Source organism: Bactrocera tryoni, chromosome 5 (assembly GCF_016617805.1).
Source record: "Bactrocera tryoni isolate S06 chromosome 5, CSIRO_BtryS06_freeze2, whole genome shotgun sequence".
Classification (NCBI taxonomy): Eukaryota; Metazoa; Arthropoda; class Insecta; order Diptera; family Tephritidae; genus Bactrocera; species Bactrocera tryoni.
This window is the reverse complement of record NC_052503.1, coordinates 16,709,720-16,731,508: the sequence shown is the minus strand read 5'-3', so window position 1 is coordinate 16,731,508 and position 21,789 is coordinate 16,709,720. Positions and strand designations below refer to the sequence as shown.

Genomic DNA, 21,789 nt, shown 5'->3' with positions numbered 1-21,789 from the left:
TGCTTATGCGATTCGTTATTGCTATTTGGAAAACTATAACGGCAAATTAATAAAAATTAAAAAGATAAAACGGTTTTGTTTTGCTTCAATTATCACTTTGCCTTGGCGGAGCAAGCGATTTAAGCGTTTGAAAGCGATTTTGTGTGCCAATCGAATTTTTTTCTTCAATTGAATTTTATTTGTATGAGTGTGTGTGTGTTTCGAATTTCAATTAGAATTTTTGCTTTAAACTCGTATTTCGTAATTCAACTGGCGACATTAAACGAAATTATGCAGACGTGTATAATTTCGGCAAGTCGCAGCGAACAGTTGTTAGTGTTAGGGAACAAAAATTAAAAAAAAAAATATTGAGTTGTTGTTTGTTTGGCGAATTTGATATTTTTGCGAGTAGAAACTTTAAATTATTTTAAAATTGCATGTTTATTATAATTAAATTTTGTTCAAATTATTTAAATTTATTTAATTTTTTTCAAATTATTTTAATTTTTTCAATTAAAAGTTTTTAAATGTTTTTAATTATTTAACTTTATTTAGTTTTTTTTTTTTTTTAATTTTTTTAATTATTTTAATATTTTTAAATTATTTTAAGTTTTTATTTTTTTCATTTTTCGAATTTTTGAAATTTATTTTATTTTTTTTAATTTCGTTATTTAAAAAATGTTTTTAAATTTTTTTAATTATTTTAAACATTTTTTCTTCAATTTTTTCAATATGTCGTTTTTGTGTTTCGCTTTTTGAATTTTTATTTTTCAAATTTGAATTTTTATTTTATCAATTTTAATTTTTTTTATATTTTTGCTTGTGTTCTAATTGCTTGCTGACCAATTGGCTTTCATCTAATAGCTTCCGGTCTGAGGGCTTTTAGCAAAATTTGGCAGCTCAGTTGTGTGTTCCTCCATATTCGCACATTATTTCTTTGTTGTTGTTGTTTTACTGACTTGTTTTGACATAACATTAGCACAAATACTGTTCGTTTCACTGTCGCTGACCGCTATTCGTTTATTGCAACATACAACAGATGTGGAATCAGGCTAGCCGGCTACCTCAATAAGGCACGTATTTGCCCTGTACTTTTGTTGTTTTCTGCAAAAATTGTTGCTTTTCACTTGAAGTGTACTTTAATGTAATAAATTAAAATTAATTTTTAAATTTCTTAATTAAAATCAATTTTTAATCTTTTTACTTAATTTAAATTAAAATTAATTTTACAACTTTTTCATTAATTTTTAAATTTCTTAATTAAAATTAGTTTTTAATTTCCTTAATTTGTTTTCAAATTTTTTTAATTAAGTTTAGTTTTTAATTTCTTTTTATTATATTTTAAATCAATTTTCAATTTTTTTATTTATTTTAAATTTTTTCCTTTAAGTTTTTATTTATTTCTTTTTAATTAAATTAAATTTTAATTACCTTAATTAATTTTTAATTTTTTTAATTAATTTAAACTTTTCGCTTAATTTTTTCGTTATTTCTTTTAAGCACAAAAAATTTATTTTTTCTGCGTTTTGATTTTCATGCGATTTTTGACATATTTTATGCATAATTTCGTCTTAATTTATTTTTTAAATTATATTTTTCCACTGAACTTGCTATATTAAGTTTTTACTTTTATTTCCTTAATTATGATATTTTATTTTTAATTATAAAAATGATTAATTTTAGCGCTAAAGTTAATTATTTTATCTCGAATTTTTGTTTTTACATCAACAAATGGCTGTCACAACACTAAACAGTTACTTTGTACATATTTCAGATTTTTAACTTTTTTCCCAGCAATTTTCCACGCTCATTACTATGCATGAACGCAGGTGAAATTCCCTTAAACACATTTATTATTGATCAAACTGTGGTAAACAAGCATTGTTTTTGTTTTTTCTTTCATATGTTAGCCCGTACAGGGTTGCTATGCACTCTATTGTCGGCTTGTAAAGGCATTTATGCAAGACTTTCATTCACATTTTTGTTTGTTTTGCATCATATTTTTGTTTGTTTTGCATTTCTTAAAATATTCAGTAATTCTTCACATTTTTAGCGCGTTTTCTTTGACTATTTCGCGACGTCTCTTAGTCAGTTACTTGATCTGTTGGCATCACTAACTTTATCACCAACTTCTTTACACTTTAATGCTTTGTATTTGTTTCTTCGCTTTCTTAACTTTTTTCAACATTTTATCAGCTTTTTAGTATTTATTTTGGAATTTTAAAATGATTTTTTATTAATTTTCTTGCGTCTACTTTCGCTCGACCAACCTTTCCTTACCGCGGTTTACTGTGGAATAAATTTCCAAATTTCCAACTCAAGTCAGTCGCGCCAACAAGCAGCGGCGCGGCAACCAGCCCCCATTAGCAATTGAGTATTTTTCTTTCGAGTCGGACGTGTTGCAACGGTTTGCACTCAAACATGTTCGGTCAGGTTCGAACGCGTTAAAAAGTGTTTCGCAGTGTTTATGTGATTATCGTTTTAAATTTTGAAGTTTTGAGGAATGTTTGGAAGCCTAAGTGATCCTTTGATAAAACATACCTTGATATTTAGATAATTTTTTTTTACTATTTGCTTCTCTTTTTTGTGTTGTATAGCCACGAGAGTATTGCATATACTTAAGTATGCACTGTTCTGTTTGCTAAGGAGTTGGCTGATATTTTCCACAGAACATTTTTTCATGCATCATTTGTTGACTAAGGCATTTAATTGTATGTCCATTAGCGTTAATTGCTTGTTGATCCGCGATAAGCTGCGTTGCTTGGCTGTAATATTTTTGTGATTTTTTTCCTGCTTGCTGTTGTTGTTTAGTTTCCGACGAATATGACATAATCCAGATGATAAAATTTTATGTTTATTCTGTTTTTGTTCGCTATATTCAAAGTCAATATTCATCGCAACATAATTTATAGTGCTTGTTTGAACTTGAATTAGTTAAGAGCAGATGTAGCCGGCACGCTTTCGATATTATATCGATATTATATGTATGTTTGTGTATAGGCAGACAGATTTATTAATTATAATTTTACTTACAAAGTTGCATGCATTTTTTCAATTTTTTTAGAATAAAAATTGTATGTTCGTCATCACTTTTCTCGATTATTTTATTTAGTATTGTATTGTTAGCATCTGATCAAAATTGATTCGGACTGCTTCATGGGCACACCAACCGAAACGATGAATATTTTTTTTTATTATTTTCATACTTTCTCGACATAAAAAAATTGCAGAAAGCACTCAGTACCAGATGAAAACATTGTCGCCATGAGAAATGCAAATTTTAGCAAAGTTTCTAAGCAAGCTTGTGAGATAGTAATACCGCATTAGTCTATATATAATTGTGATCCTAAAATTTATATGGAGCTATGACCTTATAGCCTTTCCTTTCGACAAAGTTTTCTTAACGAAAGACTTAAAAGTCCCAAGGTATTTTTTTTGTAGTCTCGAGTCAATTTCTAAAAGAACCAGCTAATTCCAGTTTTAAAAAAGGCTTTCAATCAATTATGCAGAACATTAATCGATACATTACAGCTAGGTTAGATATTGAATTACAATTCTAGGATTAACATATGGAAAATATATGTGAATAACATTCGAAAATAAAAAACTTATCGAATTCTTCCCAAACGACTTATGAGAAGTTTTTGTAAATTAACGTTAATTTCAGTAAATGCAGGTTGTGAAGTCATTAACATAAAACTAGCGTCTTGCGAGTCGGCCCTTCACCTCTGTTAATGACGATAACATCCAAAAGTTAAAACAAACATTGCTTGAAAATCTTCGCGAGATCATCTCTATGGATCCACTTAACACATTCTGATTTATAGCGTAGCTGAGAACGCTACATTCATCAAACGCACCATTATCGGTTACAAGACGTGAGATTATGAAGATGACAACGAAACTGTCCAATAAAGCCGAAACCGCTGCAATCGCTGAAACAGCTGATCAGCATTTTTTACTACCTTGATGTGGTTCTCTATAAAATCGTTCCACAGTGATAAAAAGCTAATGAAAAAATACCACTTGACCGATTTGAGGCGTCAACGTGAACCAATTCCTCACAAACAACTGAATTCGTAGGCAGAAAATAGTTGTAGTAGGTTGTGCACCGTCACACTCTAGCATGATTGTGTCTGATTTTTTTACCACACACGAAACGAGTGTCATCTCTATCGTTCTTACCAGATTTGGCCGTTAATTTTTTCTGCTTTTGAAAGTGAAAAATCCGCTTAAGGGAATGCGGCATGAGTCTATTAAAGTCATTAAAAGCTTTTCGGTGAAATCACTAAAGGCCATCCCAGCCAAGGCTTATGTCAAAAGTAAGGAAAATATAATTAAGCTTTGGAATATATTGGCTCAAAAGCAAACTATTTTGAAGACGATAATAAGCATTTATATTAAAATACATAAATGTGTTTTTTTTTTGGTCAGTCGGTGTCCAACTGATGAATAATGCTTTCAGGATCAGTTGCCGATCAAAACCAGGTTGTCAGAAGTAGGGTATTTTTTTATTCCACTTTTTATGGAAGCTACTAGCTTTACTCTATTTAGAAGCATAATTAATGGGGGTCTTCATATTTGAAATGGCACTACAACTCACACCTTACAAGCTCAAGTCAAAAATTTGAGTCTTAAAAAATTATCAGTTTTTATCTCAATTAAATACACAAATTTTTTTGAGTGTACTTCATTATTTTCATAGTTTTCAAACAAAACACAACCGGCAACATGTTCGGCGCCTACCAACGAACTGCAATGTAAACAAAAACTGGAAAAATAACACAACCACTTGTTTGATGAGCGGCGCAACATGTTGCGAGGTAACAATAAACATTGTTGCGCAACAAATACTGCAAATATTTGACTTTTTTGATACGAAGGTACTTTTTATTTGTTTATAAGTATATTTGAAGGTAAAATTTGGCAACTGACTTGCGATTACGTATTTTTTTTATTATAATATTTTTTGTATGATATTTACCCATATACATATATGTACATATATCGGAACCATTGAAGAGTCGTAAGTTTAAAACTAAGTGGAGAATAAAATAAGCTCCGAATATTACCAAATAATTTATAACAACAATAGGAACATATCTACTACAACGATGTATATAAAAAAAAGAATTCAAAAACCCTCCCTTCTATTAATCGCAAAGTATTGCATGCACAAAGCCACCAGAAAGCGCGCCACCAAACAGCAGTGTGTTTCGCAAGCAGCATGCACACAATACTGAGCACCTCCAAAGTGAATACTTTCACACAAAAAGTTGCCGAGGTATAGGCAACACATCCTGTCTTGCCATTCACCGCATGCTGACGGCATTACTGTACGCATGCGGCATGCCACAAACTAACCTACCACAAATGACACATTTACGCTATATACATAGGTGTGTGTACAAGTAAGCTTTCGTAGGCCTAAAGATCTTATGAATGATTGAAAAAAGCCAAGGAAAGAGTAATAAGAGATAAATGTAAAATAAAAAAGAGTAAAAAAACTAGAAATTATATTGTCTTTGCTAGCACAAAGTGTTGTAGCTATTGTTGTAAGCTATCTTGTTGTTGTTGTGCGTATGTTTTAGATAGCCGGCTGGCACAGCACACAGTGAAATGAGAAATTTCCGCAACACGTACAACAATTCGTTGCGGCAAGCCACTTTTTTCCTCCTTTTCCAAGTTTTTTCGAGTTTTTTCTCATTTCTTGCTGTGCCTACATGATGCTTATGGCAGTTAAGTGTGGTCCGCCGCATGATCGCAACTGCGGTTAATCGCGATTGTCTTATCGCCAACATTTCACTTACAAATTGCCAATCATCGCTTTAAAATGAAATTCGCAAAATCATGAACATGAATGGGAGGCAAAAAAAAAAAAGCACGAGCGCAAATGCAAATGTATGTACTTATAAAGGTGTACACGTGTACTTCGCATACATTTTTGCTTGCAACAACAGCAAGCAGCAACAAACAAGTGAGGCTGATCATGGTTGGCTTTGCCGCCTTCGGCGAATTTCCTGCATTGCACACACACGACGCTTGGTTGCTTAAGTAACTAGTTTGGCAACATGTTTACTTGCAACAACAAAAACAAAAACATAATAATAACAACAACGATAAAAATAATAATAACAACAACAATAAAAAATAATAATAACAACAACAATATCAATATAACAACAACAACAACAATAACAACAACAATAACAACAATTACAACAACAACAACAATAACAACAAAAATTCACTACATGAAATTCACTTATGAATTTCTACCAGAAACCTCGATACAGACATACCTTGATTTCTGCAGGCAGTCAAAACAACAAAAACAATAAAACGAAACGTTAAATTCGTCTGCATCGTAGCTACAATACCCTATACAGGTGAATTTTTATAGCAGGAAAAAAATCTTTATCCTGATTTTCGTCGGCCAGTTTCTATGGTAGCTAAATGCTATAGTAGTCCGATCTAAACAATTTGTTCAAAAATTGCAGTATTTCATGAGGCAATAATGCGTGCCAAATTTCGTGAAGTTAGCTCGTCAAATAAGGAAGTTTTTCATATAAAGACTTGAGTTTGATTGGCCAGTTTGTATGATAGCTATATGCTATAGTGGTCCGATCTGAACAATTTCTACGGAAATAGCAGCGTGGCCTGGGAAAATAATCCATGCTAAATTTCGTGAAGATATCTTGTAGAATAAAAAAGTTTTCCATACAAGTATTTAATTTTCAACGATCAGTTCGTATGGCAGCTATATGCTATAGTGGTCCGATATCGATGGTTTCGACAAAAGAGCAGATTCTCGGTAAGAAAATGACGTGTGTAAACTTTCATATCGATATTTCAAAAACTAACAGAATAGATCACGTATAAACAGACTGACCAAGCCAAATTGACTCAGCTCGTCACTCTCATCATTTATATATGCACTTTATGGGGTCCCCGGCGTTTCCTATGAGTGTTACAAACTTCGTAGCAAATGTAAAGTACCCTGTTGAGGGTATAACAACAACAACATAACAAGCAAAGCGATTCTTCGCACCCTCCCACCAACGAAATGCCACAAAAGGCATTTCATTTCGTTTACTTTTCTTTGCACGCATTCAAGGCGTTCCGATCGAGAGTGAAACTTGGCCAGCAGGCCACACACTCACACATATATATATATAACTTTACATATAGTACATACATATAAAAGCATTTATACGTCACATTGTTGCGACAAACTGACTGCCTATCAAAGCCCGCTTTTCGGTCTTCATTCAGTTCACTTTTTTTCATAAATTTTCTTTTATTTTGAATTTTTTTAATTCCAATCTCATCTCAGGAAAACTGGCTTCACCGATCTGGGCAGCGCGCTTTTGCGCAATTTTATGCGTCTGGCTTGGCTAAAGAGGCGGAAACTGTGGCAAAAGTGGCTGTCAAACCTGCCGTCGGAGAGGCGGATCGCGCTGTCTGTTAGCTTAAGGCAAACGCATTGGCTACGCATTGCAGGCTGGATTGGTAGTGTTGCCAATTTGCTTCGGAATTGCTAAGCACACACTGGCGGCTACGAGCGCGACCGAGGCGAGATGTCAAAATAGTTAACGCCATGTTGCCCAACATGTACTCACTTACTCTGACAGTGAAAAGGGAATAATGCATTTTGATAGTTAGAGACGTCTGCAAAGTGGGAGAGTAATCAAATGCCGCAGTTTCAGAGGTTGATAATTGTATTTGAGAGATATTCGTTCCGATATTATATGGATCCTATCTAGTATAACTGATAATATGGTAAGGTTCCAACGAATCAGAGTTTTGAATTCTTCAAGTATTTCTTCAAGTGTTTTTTCGTTCAGGGCTCATCTGAACTCTTCTACTCGAGAGAACGTGTTTTCTTTGCCAGTTACGCCACTCAATAACCTTTATGATTTCTTTTTCTGGTCAATTCCCACGACAACGCCTTCTACGATACCACATTTTGTCTTCCGAAGTACAGTTTTTCGACGATCTAACCTTATTACGATTGGAACTATGGTAAATATTTAACGAAATGATCAAATTTGAGCCGGACTGGCCCAGAGACTCAAGTATTTGACTGGTACAAATCTTTCGGTGAAGATCGTGAAGTCGCCGAAGTCCTGATTTCTACTAGTTATCATGGTACAAAGCGTTCGGTGCAAGTTCATCTGAATTTCCACGACAATGAGTTCTACGATAACGAAATTGGCCCATATTTTGTCCTCCCAAGGACTATATTTTTCGAGGATCTAACCTTATCAAGATTGGGACTATAGTAAATATTTAACGATATGATCAAATTTGACCCGGATTGGCCCAGGAACACAACAGTTATTAAATGGCAGAAAGCATTGGGTGATGAAGTTGAGGAAAACTTGCTTCCTACTAGTCGTCCATCCACCTCTATTAATGACGATGATGTTGTAAAAATGAAAAAAAAAGTGTTTAAAAATTGTCGTGTTGCGATCAGAGAGATAGCAGAGGATCTCAAAATCTATTATGGACCGACTCAACATATTTTGGTTAATGTTTTGGGTATGAAAGTTGTCAATGCTAGTCTACTACCAAAACTCATTAAAAAAAACGACGTCGAGTAGAGGTCGCAAAAGATATGTTTGACAACATAAATGAGGACCCTAAATGCATCGAACGCATCATTTTTAGTTCCGAGACTTTATTTTTGAACATCATATCGAAACTGTCCAACATCAAGCGAATGACGCTCCAAACATGAGCCGGATTCGAAAAAAACCCGAAATTTGTTGAAGGAACTGAATGCCATCCCAGTCTAGGCTTATAACAACTGTGTGGAAAAGTGGACTAAACGTTGACATTTTTGTATTGTCTTCGGAGCCTCTTTTGAAAACGATAATAAAGCTTTGTATAAAAATACATAAATCTGTAACTTTTTTGTCAGTCCGGGTCAAATTTGATCACATGATAAATTGAGGTTTCATGTGGGCAACAAAAAATCACTTCCCTGAACAGCGTGTTGAAAACATTTTTCAATTAATATTCGCGATATTTTTGTGCCTTTTTTATATCAGAAACAATTACTGATATTCAAAACTTTTGATTATATGTATGTATGTATATCCACGCAACTATGTAGACAACTGCAAGATGAGATCTCTACTTACTCTGTATATAAGTATGCCGTAATGGCTATGTCGCTACAAAAGATTGAAAGTTATTTATACAAAGCCGAAACAAAAAATATTTTTGCCGCCGGCGTTTAAACGAAAGCGAAACCATTGTTTTGGCGCTATAAAATTGCTTGTTATTATAGTTGTTTATATACACAAAAATGTTGTTGTATAGATGTGTGTGTAATGTACACATACTCGCACTTGTATAGTATCTGTGCGCAAGTGACCTGAAGACGAGCAAGCGATCGTCTGCTGCACCGAAGGGGAGCAATTAAATCGTCAGCTCGTCGAAGATCGTCAATGGGTTAAGGCAAGTATTATAAAGGTGGGGTGCAAGTAATGGAAAGTGAATATAAAATACACTACATACACGCATACATATATACATATTTATAAAAGCCTTTAAATAATAATTTAGCCACGCCGTACGTGCAACATTCCTAACGAGTTAGAAGAGTATGACGAATGGAGGATGGAAACTGCTGTGTGTCAATTACCATTTTTGCCATACGCGCCGCCAGCCAAACAGCAGTGCGAAAAGCGGCAGCAACCGTCATGTGGCATGCCACAAATGTCTCGAGTAGTCGATTGTGGCAAAACCGGGTGAAGCAACTGATCGGCAACAAGCAAGCTTGTCTCTAAGACTTAAAGCGTGCAGCGCATAGTCGAAGACTGCGGAGAATATATTAGTAAACAAAACTATAAGACTCTGTGGCAACTGGTTGCAAGAGTATAATAAAGATCGACAAAGGTATGTAGAGGAATAAGGCATTGTCGAGTGTGTGGCGAATTCATTCATAGGCAATCACAGATGTTAACATGTGTTTTTCATGTTTATATGTATGTACATATATCTTTTTTAGTACTACTATATAGTACTTTGGCAGTCGCGACAAAGCAACGATTTATATTTGAAGTCTGTAATCAGCCTATTCCGAAGAAAAGCTGTTTGTTGCTGTTAGATGTTGGCAGAATGGACATATGTATGTGGTATTTACGAGTTGTTGTGTGTAAATTAAGCAATTTTTTTATTAATCATAACAATTTTATTTGTCATATGTATGTATGTATGTATGTACTATTGATAAATGCTTCTAGTCGTGCAATTTCATATATAAGAAGTTCGGGTATAACCGAGTATTTTATACTTGTCTTATACGAGGCGTCTATAAGCCTCTGTTAATGACGATAACATCAAACAAGTTAAAGAAACTATGCTTGAAATTCTCGTGTTGACAATAGAGAGATAACAAAGGATCTCAACACCTCTTATGGATCGAGTCAACACAATTTGGCTAGCGTTTTGGGTATGAAGCGTGTCAAAGTTAGACTTACCTAAAGACCTGAATCTTTTGCAAAAACGGCGTCGCCTACATTTATCAAACCTATCATTACTGGTGACGAGGATTTTTGAATATATGTAACATCGAAACTGTCTAACGAGGGAGCTGCAAAAATGTGCCGAAACCTAAAATACCAAAATTCCCTAAAAGCAGTGAAGGCCAACACAACCGAGGCTTGCAAAAAGCATATGGAAAATCGGATTATGAGTTGGCTTGGTTAGATTAGTCTAAGCTTATTATATTAGTAATAAAGATATGTATTAAGATACAGGAAAATGTAGTTTTTTGTCAGTCCGGGTGAGTTTTGATAAGATGGTGTGATTCTAATCGCGCAAGAAAAGTTGCTTTGAGAAGCCCAACCCTTGGACTTATTAAGCAGATCACAAGGTTTTTCTCACAAATCTTAGTCAAAGCCCAATTTATGTAAACTATCATACTAAGGGATTAATTTGAGATCGATAGAATCATTTCCACGTTGGAAGGGACCTACTCTAATATGCATATTTTGAGAATACCACCTAGTAAGCGTTCGGCTACAAATTTTCTTATTTTCTAACAATTCAAAAATGTGGAAAAATTACAAAAAAAAACAAATTTTTTCATTGGCTTAGCACCTTAGATATCGATTAACTGTCAGAATAAATGTCAGCAACTGTCAAAGTGTTAAATGTCAACATTTATTTATCAAATACTGACTTTTATACCTTGACCTGACTGTCAAAAAATATTAAAAAAATTTTATTGGGCATTTTTGTCGCAAAATTTCAATTTTATTTTAATCTTTCATGCGATCCAGCAATTAAAAAGTTCATTGAACGCTGTTACAATTCTTGTTCGCTATAAATTACATTACTTAAATTTTAAAGCGACTATATTTTCGTGCATATTTTGATTCAATATTTTTTAACAAAACACTCGTACAATGTACTAATTTTTAATTTTTATTGTTTCAGAAAAAATCACATTTCAAGCAGCTTAACTCATCAAAGATATAAATGATCCCATCTTTCTTCCGCGAAAATATACAGACCAACCGCAAAAAATAAAAAAAAAAAATATGTTCATTCTTCAGCTGACGTCATTATTGTGAACGAGAGAAAAGCAGATGAACATTTATTATATTAACATATTCGAATGCGCTTATATACTTATGTATAATGTATAACTATGTACATATTAAATGTATTGTGACTAAAAAGTACCCGGAAATTGTAAAAATTGCTAAAATATGGTTTGCTAAGTTGATAGGACTATCCTTAATTTCTATGCCAAATATGAGCGGGATCGGTCTACCAGTTTATTCACAGCTGCTGCTTAAGTCGGTAGACCTCAACGAATAAAAATATCGGACAAAGAATTTGCCTCAAATTTTGTATTTCTAACCAAATTTCGAATGCGGAATCGTAGCAAATGTAGGATAATGCTTACGGTAATTTAGTTTTTTCAACACAAGTACAAATCGTTCTGGACGATCTTCGACCTCTTTAACTGATGAAAATATTAAAAAAGTGAAGGATATGGTGATTGAAAATCAAAGGCAAATGGATATTTTGGGTAACGCGTTCTTGCTCGACTCGTCTTGATAAAGCTAAGTTTTTTCAAAAAGAGTAAGACTGTGACCAAATTTAAAGCCAAAAACGCAGTGAATACCATCGATCAACAACCGTATTCAACAGATTTGGCACCGTGTGATTTTTTCTTGTTCCCCAAACAGAAATTACCGCTCCGTGGAACCTTTGAAGGCGAAAAAATTAATAGTGATGAATAATTAAATATTTTGAGTTTTATTTACAATTTCTAGGTACATTTTTGTCATAATATTTAAATTCATTATTATCTCATTGCATGTACATACAAATTTCCAAGAGCTAATCTCTAGATCTCTATGTTAATTCAGAAAAGAAATGGCTTCTACCATACGGTTTTCATTAATCGATAGAAATAAATGCATGTGTAGCTCTCATTTTTCGATAAATTATATAGTGCAGCAGAAGTTCGAAAATTATAACTTAAACATAAAAATACGAGTCAAATCTTAATGAGATGGAGGATTGAAACACATAGCACAACATTAAATCCTGGATAACACCCAAAAGAAAACGTATTTAAATGATATATGATCCATTTACAATGTATATATGTAAATAATCAGAGTGAAGAGCAAAGTCCATTTAGCCATGCATGGACTGTCTGTCCATCGTCTGTATAAAACGAACTGGCCTATCAGTTGTTAGGATATCGATATGAATTTTTCCTTAAGTCCTTTTTTGCCTAAGAAGCTGTTAATATGTCGAAATCGTCGATATCCGACGGCTATAGCAAATAGCTACCATAGAAATCGATCGCTCAAACTAAAGTCCTTGTATGGAAAACTTTTTTTGTTTGACAAGATATCTTCCCATGTCATACAAACTGATCGCTCAATTCAAGTCCAGGTATCTTCACGAAATTTGGCATGGATTATTATCCAAAGCGTTCCTAAAGTCTTCGCACCAATTGTTAGGATCGCACCACTATAACATATAGCTGTCATTCCAACTGATAGAGCAAAATCAAGATGAATATACACTTTTATGCTAAAAATGATCCTGTGAAGGTTAACGTTTAACATTTCTTATTTTAATATTTATCTTTAAATTCAAAAAAAAAAAATTATTTTCAATTGTTTTCTCGAAAGAAGTTATAATTTGTTGGCTTCCACTGTACCAGAGACAAACAAAAAATATTTGCCGGCATACAGAGCACAATAAATATATATATTTTTGGCTTCTGAGGAAGCACTAACACAAAATATAAGAAATTAAAAAAATTTAAAAATAATAAAAACTCAACGGCCTTCAAAAAATATTCAAAAATATTTTGTGCAGTTGCTGTTGAAAAACACGTGTTTAGCAGGCTGCTAAAATAGTGCTAAAAACTAATATATGAACTATTTGAACAGAATACGAAGCTCATGCGTACTTTGATCAAGTGTTTGGATTCTAACGGATTAAGTAAAATTTCTAACTTAAAACTTAGAATTAATAACTTTGCTTCTAACTAGTGAAAGGATTAGGATATATTAAAGCCATAAAGGTCAAACAAACCATTTCACATCTATATTTGAATAAGAAAGTCATACTACCGAAGATGACCTTAAAAGTCTGTTTCCCAATACTTTATAGCTCGATAGAGACCTGACAAAAAAAGGCAGTTAAACGAAAAAACAAAACAGCCTTAGGAACACCACTTCAACCACTTATACATTTTGCAAACTCTAACAACTCACTCAATTTCATTATGGTTATGCGCCGCTCAGTGCGTGAGCATAAAAATGCCTACTCCGTAATGCGTCTGCTGTCATTTGAGGTGTGCGCATATTCATAATATTTCAGCATTGCTTAGCGGACGACGTGCTAATGCGTTTTCACTGCTGCACAAGCTGAGCGGGGTGTCTGCAGATGCGTGCCACAGGCTTGTGGCAGACAGGTTAAAGATCGTTAGGCGCGTCATCAATGCTGCAGAGAAGCGACGTATGTATGTATGTAACAAGTGGTAGTTGCTATCACCGCCGAGGGCATTTCTTAAGTAATGTTTACACTTTGTGCGCGAACTACCAAAAAACAGGTAATGCAAACGCAAAAATATTGCGGTAATTAAACGCATAGAGAAATAGGCAAACTCAGCAGGAATCCGGGAGTGTTTGTATGTAAATTTGTGTATATTTCTTTACTCTAAACCTGAAGAACCATAAACAGAGCGCTCACAAATGACAGCAAATGTAACTGTTGGCTCCAAACAGTGATTGTTGTTGCTTGAGGGGTTGATGTAATGCATGCCAGAGCGTGTTGCAACTATAAAATTACACTGCATCTTTGCTAAAAGCTTTTTCCAAACCATAACTCATTTTACTGCGTGCTGAACAACTTGAGCAATGATTAGTGTTGTTTAGATTATTCGTCATTTTATGCAGCAGCACTGATTAGAGTGTGCATAAGAGTATATTCGACTATAAAAACGCTTCATAATTAAGATGTGTTAACAATAATGTTTTCATTTATAGCTGAAGAAATTTTTAAGTCGAAATAAAGGCAAATTTAAAGCGGGTTTAGGAATTTTTACACAATATTCAATGGAAACCCTGGGAAAATGTATTAGTTATATATCTGATCTGGTGGTCTAACATGAACAATTTGTTCCCAGATTGTCGCGATGCCTAGGATAATAACCTATTTCCAAACAAAAGAGTTTTCCATACAAGGATTTCATTGTGATCGGTCAGTTTGTATGATAGCTGTATGCTAAAGTGGTCCGATCTGAAAAATATGTTGGGCGAGTATAGTGTTGTCTCGGATAATAATTTATGCAAAATTTCGTCACGATATCTTTTCAAATAAAAATATTTTCCATACAAGGATTCGATTTTGATCGGTCAGTTTGTATGACAGCTATATCCCCTAGTGATCCGATCTGAACAATATTTTCGGAGATTGTAGCTTGGCTTTGAGCAATAATGTGTGTAAAATTTCGTCAGGATATCTTGTCAAATAAAAAAGTTTTCCATATAAGGATTCGATTTTTAGCGGTCAGTTTGTACGATGACTGTAAGCTATAGTGGTCCGATATCTGTGGTCCTGACAAATGTAGAGCTTCCTGAGAGGAAAAGGACATGTGCAAAATTTCAGATTGATATTTCAAAAATTGAGGGTCTAAATCGCATATATACAGACAGGCATGGCTAAATCGACTCAGCTGACCATGTTGGTCATTTACATATAAATAAATGTATATTTTATAAGTTCTCTGGCTTTTCCATAAGGTGTGATAAACTAAATGGCAAACTTACTATACCCGAAAAACCAATGTACATAACTAAAAGCAAAAATATCCCTTAAAAGATTTGAAGAAATTTTTCGTTAAAACAATTAAATTTTTACTACCCAACCGACTTCGTTAATAAGTAGAGTGGCGTCGACATAAAGCGAAAAGCCATAAAACGGAAAAAGCAAAAAACAAAAAAAAAACACAAAAGTGTAAGTAAATATCCTTTCAAATTGATTGGAAAACAAGGAAGTCATTGCAGGTAAGCAATTATCGGAAATTTCGTAGAGTCCTCACTGCCTGCGTAAGTCCTCAGCTCTGCTTTGCTTTTATTGTGTGAAAATGCCATCAACTTGTTTGCTTAGCGAATTTGGGCCAAACAACGGAAGTGATACTTAAAGGCACTAAGTGATTGACGATTACGTCACTTCCGCACACAGGTAAGTACATAATTGCGGGCGTCCAAATACATAAGGTATTTACGCGCAATAATTTTTATGCGAAAATGAGTCAATGTTTGTCTGTACTAGTTTCGGGTTTCTCCTTCCTTTTCCTAAATAAATAAAACTGTAGAAACTTGTATCGTAATAAGGATTTGACTTACGCACGGCCATTAATACATGTCGATCAATAATCAAATATGTTTGTTGGTAGAAGAGTAAAGGCACTTACCTGTAAAGAGATAAAAAGAAAATTTAGTTGAGAATATTATTTATAGGAATGTTTGTAAATAAATACATATGTATGTATATCAACATATCTGTTTACACATACATAAGTATTATATAACATTTTGTTCAGATTCATTTTATCCGGAAATAAGTAGAAATTTGAAAATTGACCGTGAATTATCAAATCAAGAGCGAGGCTGCGGCAGATTGAGTTATTTCGTTAAAAGAAAGCAACAAATTACACGCAAATTCGGTGCATAGCTCTAACTTAACTGTATTTAATGGAACGCTATGCGAATTTATACTCGGAGCACTTTAACCAACTTTCCACTCCCAACGGCAACCAGCTGATTAAGCAAAATATTTTCACGTTACAAAAATGTTGCACGTGTTATGCTGCTTGCAGCAGTTTTGAAAAATTAGTACTGAGATTAGCGAACGTGATGCTCGAAGTTGAGACGAGTGTATAAACGCTTTGTAGGAGGTAAGAGACAGAGTAGTTTCAGAGAATAGAAAAATTACTTTTTAACAGAAGCTGGAGATGTGGTAGATCTAGGAAAAGTCTTAAACCTGTTAGTGCGGACAATTCGGGTACTATCATCTATTGAGTTTAAATTAGCACAAAGAAAAATAAGCTAAAATATACAACACAGCTGCATTTCTTGTGGCGTAACAAAAAAAACGTTAATTTTAACTGTACTCTATAGCATTTTTACAACCTTTTTCTCATCTAGCCAAGTCAAAAAACTTTGGGTTATAATTGGGGTTATAACCTTTTTGTTAACATTTGTGGGGTCATCAAGCCTTTTGTCTACATTTCGCCAAGTCTACAACTTTGGTTTACAATTAGCCAAGACAACAACCTTTGTTCACATTTGGGAGCCAATGACCCTTTTGTTTATATTTTATGAGGTCAATGACCTTTTTGTTTAAATTCAGCTAAATCAACAACTTTTGTTTATATTCGGTATCAATTACCCTTTTGTTTACATTTTATGAGGTCAATGAGTCCTTTGTTTACATTATGAAGTCAATGAGCCATTTTGTTTACATATTGTCGAGCTCAGTGACCTCATTGTTTACATTCTATGAGGTGAATGACCCTTTTGTTTACATTTAGCCAAGTCCACAACTTTTATTTCAATTCAGCCAAGACAAGAACCTGTGTTTATATTTCTGGGCCAATTAACCTTTTTTTTTCAATTAGCCAAGACAACAATCTTTGTTTACATTTGATGAGATTTCTGAGAAATCCTGATGTTATTATTAACTTAACATAGACACACCAGAGACATAACGATGCTCTTGTTTTAAGATTCACTTGGATCTCGAAGTCGTGTAAGAAATTTTGTAGGATGACATTAAGAATAAAGGCTATCCAGAAAACTCTGTAAAATGGAACTCTGCCTATTTATTGTTTTATAGAAGCCAAAAATAAGGTCTAGTACTCTAGATCATTTTACTGGAAATTATTTTTATTATTTTAGTTTTATTTATTTAAGGAAGCGGAGCATTTACGGAACTGGTTTTACATTAGATAGCTCACCTATTGAGTAAACCAGATAGGCAAACATTAAAGAAAAGAAATACCGATCCTCGTAGTTTACAGCGACCAAAGCAAAACGCTGCTGAAGAATGTAATTTTAGTAACTAAAAATCCTTATGAGCATAAATAATATTCTAAAGCTTATAAGAAATATTGAAAATGTACAACTAAGCGCTGTTTTGAGACCACATAAACGCATAAAAATAACTCAAATCCATTCTTTGGCTATCCATTGTGCATACAAATGCTGAACACGCCTTAAAAATGTTACTAACCTATCCAAACTGCGTGCCACAAATCTACTGGAACCACAGGTGCAAAATTAGCGTTTGAAAGAAGAAACGCACGAACGGACTTTGAAGTATATAATAGAACTTATGGGTATGTTATGCATATGATTTGTGTCGATAACTAAGAAATGCCCATAAACATAATCACTCGTTGGCATTGTGGCCTTAATGCCGCCGCAACTTTCTATGCCTTACAGTGTTTGGAAGCTATTAAGCTAGTATGTCACGTTCTAGGCTTTGCAGTGCAGGCGAATGCAGAGTTTTAGGTGGAGTTATGACTAAGCTTGATTTTTTTTTAATTTTTTCTCTAATTCGTTGTGCTTAAATGAAATGTGTATGCTTTTGGAATTAATTTTTTAGTATATGTATGTACATTTTTATGAAAACATATAAACTGCAACGCTTTAAGCTTTTTGATTATTTTATGCGCGCGAGTTAATCACTTTTTTTTACTATCAATAAAATATATTAAAATGCATGAAATGCCTTTAATGATTATCCATTACCGAACGTCACAAGGCTAGCGAACAGACAGCCGACGTCAAAGTTTGATGTGACGTGTAAAATATGCGGATATCTGCAGATAAACAGTGAGGAGTTCAATACCGAAGGCATTTTTTGAAAACAAACTTCGGGATGCCGGGATTTTGAGATTTTGACTTTTGTTGGCAAGTTTGAATTATTTCTAGAATTTAGAATTTTTCTACCTAATTTTTGGATGCATGTGTTAGTGAAACTTTGTTAATATTGAATTTTATACATCGGGATCCCGAATCACAAAATTCTTAATCATATAGAAATATTTTTAGTATTCCAAACAATAAAACAACAACAAAATATTTAATCCCAATCTCGAAATTTTCGGGATCCCGAATAAGAAAACTCTTAACAACATAAGAATAACTTAATAGTATAGACCAATTAAAGAATGGCCACATATTTAATCCCAATCCCGAAAATTTCGGGATCCCAAATCACAAAGTTCTTAAAAACATAAGAATAACTTTAGTATTCCAAACGAATTAAAGAATAACAATGTATTTAATCCCAATCCCGAAATTTTCGGGATCCCGAAAACTAAAAGGTTTGCGTATGCAACTGAAACGCCGCGAAAGACAATAAATTTCAGGGATAAGCATTAATAGGCACATAAGTAAATATCTCCATACATACTACATATGCATGTAACCTATGTACATATGTATGTATGTATGTACGTTGATGTGCTTGGCATGCGTGTGGCTATTTCTACGGTTATTGCTGTTATTGTTTTTTAAAATGCATTGTTTATTGTTGTCATATCTTGCTTAAGCCTCATCAATTAATTGACAAGCAAATCACGTGCCGACATTGTTCAAGCTGCCACAAACGCCCGGGCGCACATTGACCAACAGCAACAACAACGGCAAATAGGCAAAGGAGATTTTTTGCCGCAGCAACAACAAAAAGGTAAATTCAATCAATACCAAATGCAATTGAAGTAACGACTTTTTTGGTATTTTTTACTGAATTTTTATTTATTATTTTTTGCATTGTAAATTCCTTAGCGCACACAAGCTCTTGTTTTTCTTGCTTTGCGTTTAAACTTTCTCGTACAAATAAGAAAATAATAAAATTTAAGTAAAAAAAACTTTGCAAAATTTAGTAAATTTTTACCAGCGAATATTAGCTTGGTATGCATGTAAAATAGGTTTTTTATGTGTCGTGAGTTATTGGCTAGCCATTACAATATTTGGGAGGAAATTTACAGTTATTTTGTGTACTAGCTCACACAAACTTTCACTGCTGTGGCAAATTTTAGTGACAAATAAATACGAATCCGAAAATACTTCCTCATAAATTAAGGTGTCAAAAGCCATACTAAAACCATATGAGGAAGCCTCTTATGTAATAAAAAAACTTAAAATAAAATAAAAAAAAAAAAAATAAAAAAAAAAAAAAAAAAAAAAAAAAAAATAAATAAATAAAAAAAATAAAAAAAAAAAAAAATAAAAATAAAAAAAATAAAAAACCTGAACTCTGGTTGTATAGAATACACATCACAAATACGAAATATTCCTTATAAGAGCTTGATTCTTATCGTTCAGTTTGAAGGCAGCTAAATGATATAATATTTCGATATTGGTGGCTCCGACAAATGAGGAGCTTTTTTGGGAGGTCGTGTACGGAATTTTAAATCGATATCTTAAAAACCGGCGGACCAGTTCGTGTATATGTATATGGACAGACAGCTAAAACGACTCAGCTCATCAAGGTCTATAAAGGTGACAAATAGAAAAACTGAAATATGAAAGCAATAATTTTTAAAACCTGGCATCTCTAACATTTTTTTACGGTTTCTTAGTTAAATACATCGTTCTAGAGTTCAGTTTTTTTATAACCAAATTTATTCATTGAACCGAAATCGATGTGAGGAAAGTTCTCTGAGCGCCATTCACTTAAGAGTGGCCAGAAACGATTTTTTTTTAAACCAAGTATCTTCTGGTTAACCAAAAAAACATCCATTTGAAGGCGAGCTAACGTGAGATGGCGAAACACACAATTGAGCCGAAACCAAAAGAACCAGATTTATTGAAGCCACAGAAGGCCATTGAATACTTAGATCGTTAAAATAAAAATTCGCGCTGAATAGGATCATCTACACCAATATTGTAAAGATGTTTCAAACAAGATTTGTTTCCAATCAACACTTAGCCATCTTGCATGATAGCATGGCGCTGAGTCATGCTCCAGCTTAGGCGATCCGTATAAGGATAATGCTCTTCAATTGCGGGCAATACAATAAGAACTCCAAAAATTGAAACCTTTCAGATTGAGTACAAGAAAACTGGTGTATGGTTTAAGGTGGTCAATTTGTTCTTCAATGGTTCTAACCTTATTTTTTCGTTTTCGTCCGGCTCTAAGCTTCAGTAGTTATACCTATATACATTTCCATTCAAAAATTGTCAACACACTCTCAAGAACAAAGTTTCGTTATAAAATCAAAAATATAACAATTGCAAACTTTTTCTCGTATCTGTGACAATTTCACCTGTAACACTTACATAACTTTCAGCGAACATTATTCATATCATTAATCAAAATTTTACATTTTTCGAGTCAAGCTAACGGTAAACTGGTGCTAACATATTACATGTGTAGCTAATGAATAATGATCCCAAATTTTCGCTCGCAGGCATTGAACTCTCCTCAGGCCTCTGTGTACAAAACGATCGACACGAAAATCATCACCAATATTAATTATAGGCTTTATTCTTTCGATTACTTTTACTGCCATTATATTACCAATAACGGTCATTATCACGTTTACAATATAATATTTACAGCATTAAATTTCGAAATTATTACATCGATTAGTTTTAGGTTACGCTCATCACTTTCTTCGCCTTACCTACTTGAAGCGTGATCAGTTTGCAACAACAAAATGAAATTTGTGAAAAAAAAACATATTTATTACGTTACTTTACGTCTTCTCTGTTTTTGCTGCATTTTCTTTGCACTTCTTCATTAATCTTACGAATTCAATTAATAGTAAATGCAAACAGTGAGCAAAATTGGTGGCGTTTATGATTGTGTTGTTTAATGATTGGTAGCACACATTCAGTTTAAAGTGAGGTTATATACGAACGTGTTTGCATGTTTGCTTAATTTACCCAAATATTTTGCTTTATGAATGAAGTTGCTTGCTGTCGGTGAAAGTGCCGGGGTTAAACTGCAGCTCAGCTTAATTTGACCTTAATCTTGGCGTGTTTTAACAAAATATTTGAATTTAGTGTCCGTTGAACTTCGGCAAAAAAAAAATATGTAATCATGTTTTTCATTATATTATATGTTTTTTTTTCTTCAAGTTTTTCGAAAATGGTGGGAAAATTATTTATGCCATACCAATTTCCAGGGGGAATAATATTACTAATAGTTTGAATACAAACCATAAATGGTTATAAGGATTGCAGAAGTCTCTTGGGACATTACACATTGGTGAATACATGTTGGGTTCATTAA

The 21,789-nt window shown here is 33.5% G+C and overlaps 1 protein-coding gene across 2 annotated transcripts in view; it reads right to left on the bottom strand.

Annotated features, from left to right (window-relative positions):
* Positions 1-21,789, bottom strand: part of LOC120776737 — a 127,672-nt gene that overhangs the window by 79,823 nt on the left and 26,060 nt on the right. The gene's annotated exons all lie outside the window — the stretch shown is intronic.